Genomic DNA, 7,067 nt, shown 5'->3' on the forward strand with positions numbered 1-7,067 from the left:
TCACACTGCTCTTGAAATTAGCTATAAATATCTCCTCAGGCAATTCTCTGTTACTGCCTAAAGCATCAGTGATGGAGTTTATTCAATCCCCCCAAACACTGTGATTATCTACTATAAGGAATACCAAATTATTAAGTACAAATACTATAATTTCTTCAACTGTGCTTAGGTCTGGACCAGGACAACTTCCCACAGAGCACGGTCCACAGATAAGCTGAATCAATTCTCTTTCCTAAACTTCAATAGGCAAAGATTTCCAAACCTTGCATTGTAACAATGCACTTCCTTTCATTGCTTCACAGACACCCTTGATCAATCAACAACTTTACAGTTAAGCACACACACTCAGAAATGAGGAACAATGCTAAAGATAATAAAAGGAGAGGAGGAAGTCTACATTACTATTTTAATAGAATGATGGGAAAAAAAGAAATTAAATCATGATATCCTTACAAATTGGATTAGATCAGAATATGCACACTGCTATGGATAAGAACCCGCAACACAGAGAATCCAGGATAGATAAACCCCTCAGGGCCAACAATGAGATGGCTCACTTCCTGCAAGACATCCCTGAGGAGAAGCCACATAGACTTACCCTGATGCAGCCTTGGGTGCTGGAGCAGCTGTGTGGAGATCCCTGCCAGAGCTGAGATGCTTACACATTCACTGACTCGGCTTTCCTCCTGCAGTTGGCATCATTGTGTCTGTTTTGTGAGATGGAGGAGGACTTTGTGGATTGGTGTTGGACATAGAGGTTAATGGAGGACTTGTGGGTTTGGGCAGCACGGGGTTGGGATGTTTTCTTGGTGTGCACTTACCCTTTATAAGAAACTCTCTCTTATTCATGAGTTTATGTGGATTTGTTTCTCTAAAGTACCCAGACTAACACAACACTTCTGGTCCACGATCAAATAATCAGATGTTGCATTTTGACCTAACTCCTGCCATAATAGACTTTATAAAGCTCTCTGTCTGACATCAGGACTATTGACATCCCACAACTCTTATCAGAGTGGATTCACCAGAGACTTAATCCATGTGTTCTTTCTAATTTTCAGATAGCAGTCGGTTCTCAATACAATATTAAACAATTATGCTTCTTCCGTGGATGAAATCTTTCATATATTGATTTTTGCATTTTGAATAAGAACTAATTTTTTTTATCCTGCCCCTTAAACCTCATGCCATCTAGTCGCTGTCTGCTTTTTTGTCTGTTCTTATACCAAAATACCTTCTGCGTGTGATACTCTAGCCTCAGAAACCTCTTGTCCTTGGGATACCACAATCTTTTGTACATTAGGTAGCTGAATGTCAATGGTCTTTAGGAGATAGCACCTGGAAACCTACCTGTCATTCAGAGCTGGACTCCTGTTCTCAGAGACACCATTACCGTTTTCTTGATGCAACAACAGCTCCTCATCAGACCATTGTTTTTAATTACTTGTTGCACTTGTGTCTTTGGTATTTATTCGGTCCTATTCTTTCTATTTATAATATGAGCCCTTTTCTTTCTTGTTCACGTCTGTATGCCATGGTTGAGACGAGCCCTAGCTTCTATACTTTAATAAAAGATCATTGAATGGATCTAACTGAAAAATGTATCTATAAGTGATCTATAATAGTAATCATGGGCTCAAACATAATAATGATCATGAGGATAGAGTAGTTCTTCCTTCTGTTTGTCCATAGAGTTAGGACCAACTGCATGGCCCCTAACAGCAACAAGGCAGTGTTCACATACCGTAATATATTCATTCCACTTCCTGGAGAGTAGTAGGTTCTCATTAAATATCTGTTTAAAAAACAGCAACATAGTAGCTCTTCTCTTTTTAATGTAGCATTCATTTTTATGTATCTATTTATGTATGTAGGAAACAGTTCATGGAAGTATTCCATTATAGTTTAGTTACATTTTCCATGAACTGTTTGAAGTACTTCACGGATATATTGATTATTGCAGTATCTGAGAAGCCCCTTTGGGAGACACAGCAATCTGTTGCAATGTAAAAGTTTGAACGGCTAATAAATTAAAATTGAAATCGCTAGAGGTACTTAAACTTTTCTTTCCTTTTTCCTTCTTTTCAACTTAAACTTTTCTTTCTGAATGGAAACAGGCATCATGCAGCATTATTCTTAATTCCCTCTGCCAGGAGTAGTCTGAATTCTCTCTGTCCCAGCCTCACGTCCGGAATGCATTCCTAATTGTGTCCTTATGGAGAAGATTTTATAAACACCAACAAATTTAGGTGATGCTACTTTCTTAAAATATTCCATATTAAATAAGTGTTGACAAATGCATATCATATGGGAAACAATCTACTCCTCCTCGGATTTTAGTAACAATTTTCGTTGTTTTTAAGCTTAGAAACAGTTTGTCATGCTTTTTTTTTTTTGTAGATTGTCTATTTTAATTAAAAGACCATTTTGTTGGGGGCTCTTGCAACTCATAACAATCCATACATCAATTGTATCAAGCATAACTGGACATGTGTTGCCATCATTCTTTTCTAGACATTTACTTTATTTTTTAAAAATCATTTTATTGGGGGCTTAGACAACTCTTATCACAAGCCATACATCCATCTATCCATTGTGTCAAGCATATTTGTACATTTTTGCCATCATCATTTTCAAAACATTTTCTTTCTACTTGAGCCCTTGGTATCAGCTCCTCATTTTCTCTCCTCCCACCCCCATGAGCCCTTAATAATTTATAAATTATTATTCATTTGTCATATCTTATACTGTCTGATGTTTCCCTTCACTCACTTTTCATGCTTTTCAACATAAAACACCAGTCAGAATAAATAGCAATGGGACTATAGTTCCCACAGGGTAGAGCATTGGATTTCCCTCGAGCTACATTAAGTTACTTAAATATTTTCTTCAAAATCAAGATATTTATGACACATATCAATTATCTTTGTTCTTGTTGTCTTTTCACTTTTACATGAGCTGCCATTTGTAAAATAGGTCTTGAAATGCATGTCTCTAAAAGAATTGATTGGGCAGTGGGTGACTATTTCATTCTTTAACCTCCTAAATTCCATCACAAAAGTTAATAGCTTTGTTCTTTCCAAAATTCTGTTGAATAAAATTATGATGTCTTGAAATACTTAACTTGGTTTTCATATTATCTTTGTGTACCATGTTATCTTTAGACCTTAATTTCTCTGGTTTAATTCATTCCATATGTAATAATAATTTTTATTATTTCCACTATTTAAATTCAGTTTTCATGTAGATTTCATCTTTAACTAAGATATGAAGCATTTGCTGTCAAATTAACCCTCACTCATGAAAACTCTATATATGCCTCAGTAGAGTTATAATTGATAATTTCAGTGGCCTTTTTAAAAGAAGTAGACTGTTAGGCCTTTATCAAACTTCTGATCATTTGATAGCAATTTAATGTGTTAAAATTTTGCACTATTCAGAAATTCTAAATCCAGATATTACCACATGAGATTTTTGAGAAAAATATGTTTTGGTGATCCATATTCAATTTTTTAAATCCCTGTGTTTCTCTGATGTTATCATATTTGAATGCATCTCTCCATGTTTGGCTCAAAATTTATTCTATACTTTACAAAGCAGATTTAATTTCTCTGAGTAATGCCCCAGTGACCATTCATTTCACCTGTCTTTACCTTCACCTATGATAATGGCATGAACATTCTCTCTTTCATTTCAAACCTAAAATCATTCCCATAAAAGTATGATCTTGATTGCAAAATATTTTCTCCCTTTTAGTACCTATTAATTTTTATAATGAAAAAAATTTTATAGTGAGAAACAGACTTTGAAAGAACAAGATAGATCGTTTTCCATTTTTTGAATTCTTAATATTTCTTTGTGTTCCTTCTGCCAGGGTCTTTTCTCGGGTCTTAATCAAGGCCCCTTGTAGCGATGGCAATCGATATCAGTCTGACTGTGCTCTAACCTATGTTTTACCTGTAGCCAGGTTGCTTTTTCAAAAGGAGACTTTGCTATGGGAGATCAGAAAATATGGAGTAGGAAAGGAAAAAAAAATGTCAATAGCCCGATTCCAATGCCTCCTTTCATGTTCAGGATGTGACATTTGATCTAGGCAAATTATTTTCTTGACACCCCCCTTGCAATTAATGTTCTAGATCAAGTGAGCCAGACTTTCATAGAGAAATGACTCTCCCATCTCTGCTGTTTGAATAAATGAGTGGGTTAATTCCATACAAAGCTTGTTAGGAGAAAGAAGATAAGAGTTGCAGGCAGTTGTGAGGCTTGATGTAGGAAACTCTTTTCAAGAAAAAAAGAAATATCAGTATAAATTTTCTGAAGAAGAGGATTCTAAAGGAAACCAATAACTGAGTGGGACACATGGTTTTAATAATTGGATTTATATTAGTCACATTATGAGAATGAGTTAATGTGTTTTCTGCTCCATCAGAATTAGTTTTAAATAAGATTTTAAGTAATCTAAATGTACATGGGTTATCCTGGATCATTACATCACAATAATTTACTAAGTATATGACAAGTACAAACACTGTTAGAACCAAGGTTGAATGATGTTGACGATTATTAATAACACTCAATGACTTACCCACTTCCATCAAGTTGATTCCAATTTTTAATGTGACCCTATAGGACAGAAGAGGACTGCCTCTTTGGGTTTCCTAGATTTTAAATTCGTATGAGAGCAAACAGCCTCATTTTTTCCCCAAGAGCAATTGGTGAGTTAGAATCTCTGACCTCGCATTTAGCAGCTCAGTTTATAACCCACTACACCACTAGAGCTCATTTTATGAAGGATCGAAAGGTGTAAAACATGTTCCTCTGAGAGAACGCAAAGAGCCTAGGCGCTTCAGATAAGAAGAGGCTTCTGTCGAGAATTCAGTCCAGATTCCTTTTATCCCTCCTTTTCTGTTTACTGTTGACTTTCAAAAAGCATCTAGCTAACATCTCTCAGGAAGCCTGTTGGTGCCTCCTCCATTCCTGCCCCACTCTTATCCCAGCAGCCTCCCAGAAAGAGGATTTAGACAGGCTGATTATCAGAATATCCACAGAAAAAGCTATCACATGATTCAAATATTATGATTAGCAAACAATTGTTTAAAGGGATCATGGCACTGTGTTTTGTCTGTTAAAATATGATTTTTGTCAATGCCAACTAATCAGAATTTGCTTCTTATTCCTAAACCATACTCACTGCCATAGAGTTGATTTCTATTCATAGCAATTGTGACAGTTAGAATTTACATCAACTAGACATACCTGGGTGAAAATAGGGATGTAGCCCAGCCCATCAATCAGATAACAACTTACAGCACCTTTTTGTGAGTGTGACCTTTTGTATAAGAGAGAGACTGCTCAGAGTGGGGCTCTCTTTTGCCCCTTCACCTTCTGTTGGATATGGATTTTGCTGGATATGGTTCATTAATCTCCTGTTAATTAATGAACCTGCTGGTCCCAGGAAACATCAGTGGACTCCAGACCTTGAATTTCATTGGGCCAACCTTGGATTCATTTACCTGTGCATCCACCATCTTATGGTTCTCCTGCTTCCTCATGCTGCTTCCTATTCATCAGCTTTTGCAGTTACACAGGTCAGAGAAGCATTCATGTTAGGTCGCTAACCTAATGTAGCAACCATATAGCACAGAGTAGAACTTCTTCTCTGCGTTTTTGAGACTGTAAATTTCAGAGATTGTAAATGGGGACAAAAAGTTTCACCTTTTTTTCCCCAGTAGAATGGCTGGTGATTTCAATTTCTGATCTTGCAATTAGCAGACCAAATGTCTGTAGTTAAGGTATGGGAAAATTTACTTTTGTGATGGTACATTGGCAAATCCTTAAAAGGTACCCTTCGATCCTTGATTGTTTGCTCCTCCAATAAACTCTAATTTTAGCAGATGTTCCAATGAAATTTTTAATCAGTATAGAATCACACCTGGATATTGCAAATGACTTAATTGCTGTTTTGACTAAATAACCGCTTTAATGCAGAATATTGATACAATTAATACTCAGATTTATATCACTGAAACAGAATGAACAAACATATATAAAAACATTGCAAAAATGTTTCTCAAAGTAGGAACTATAAAAGACTGAAAAGAGGTGATTCAATCAAACACATTTCTATATCTTAAATCACTGAGAAAAGGGCAAGAGAATGCTTTACATCCATGTTATGTTAGTAGCTTTAAAATACCACAATTAAACATATAATGTAAGTACTATGGCCACCATTTTATAGAAGGGAAAATTGATATTGATGGAGTTTAAATAACTTCCCAAGGAAAGATAGTTGGTGAGCAGGAAAGGTTGGACCGAAGCCCAGAAATGATATTCCCAATCCCAAAATAAAGGTGGTAATAATATGTTACAGGCTTTTGTGGTTTCTCAATGAAGTGATGTGTTAAAGTGCCCATTACAAGGTTCAGTTCACTCTAGACATTAAAGAAAATAATTATTCTTGCCTAGTTATCAAGATAAACCAATACACCAAATATGTCAACAGCTTAAAAATTCTTAATATATATAATACATATATGAATAAATATATACATATATGTGACAATATATAATATAATTTTACTTAAATTCTCTAATATTCGATTTATAAATTTCAGCATTTCTTGGGCCATGTCAGTTTCAACAGCTTGATTGTAAAATTTACAGATTTTTGTCAGAAATTTTAAAAGTGCATGTGGAATAGACCTTATGTCTATCCCACCCACATTTCAAAAACATATTTGACTCATCAAACATTAATAATGGAATAGCAGATGAGCTGTAGGAGGACATCAAGAACATCATTCATGAAGAAAGCAAAACGTCTTAAAAAGAATGTAGAGAGAAGAGATTAAAGTCAATGTTAGAAGACACTCTGAAAGTTTCTCTTAATCATAGAAGAGCTCAAGAAAATGAAAGAAAAGTTGAAATCAGAAAGCTGAATAGGAAATTTGAAAGCACACCTCAGGAAGACAGAGTAAAGTGTAATAATGAAGTGTGCAAAGGCGTAGAGTTAGCAACTGCAAGAGAAGAGCACAGGCAGCCGGTCTTAAGTGGAAACATCCACA

The sequence above is a fragment of the Tenrec ecaudatus genome, chromosome 17, assembly GCF_050624435.1.
Source record: "Tenrec ecaudatus isolate mTenEca1 chromosome 17, mTenEca1.hap1, whole genome shotgun sequence".
Taxonomy (NCBI): domain Eukaryota; kingdom Metazoa; phylum Chordata; class Mammalia; order Afrosoricida; family Tenrecidae; genus Tenrec; species Tenrec ecaudatus.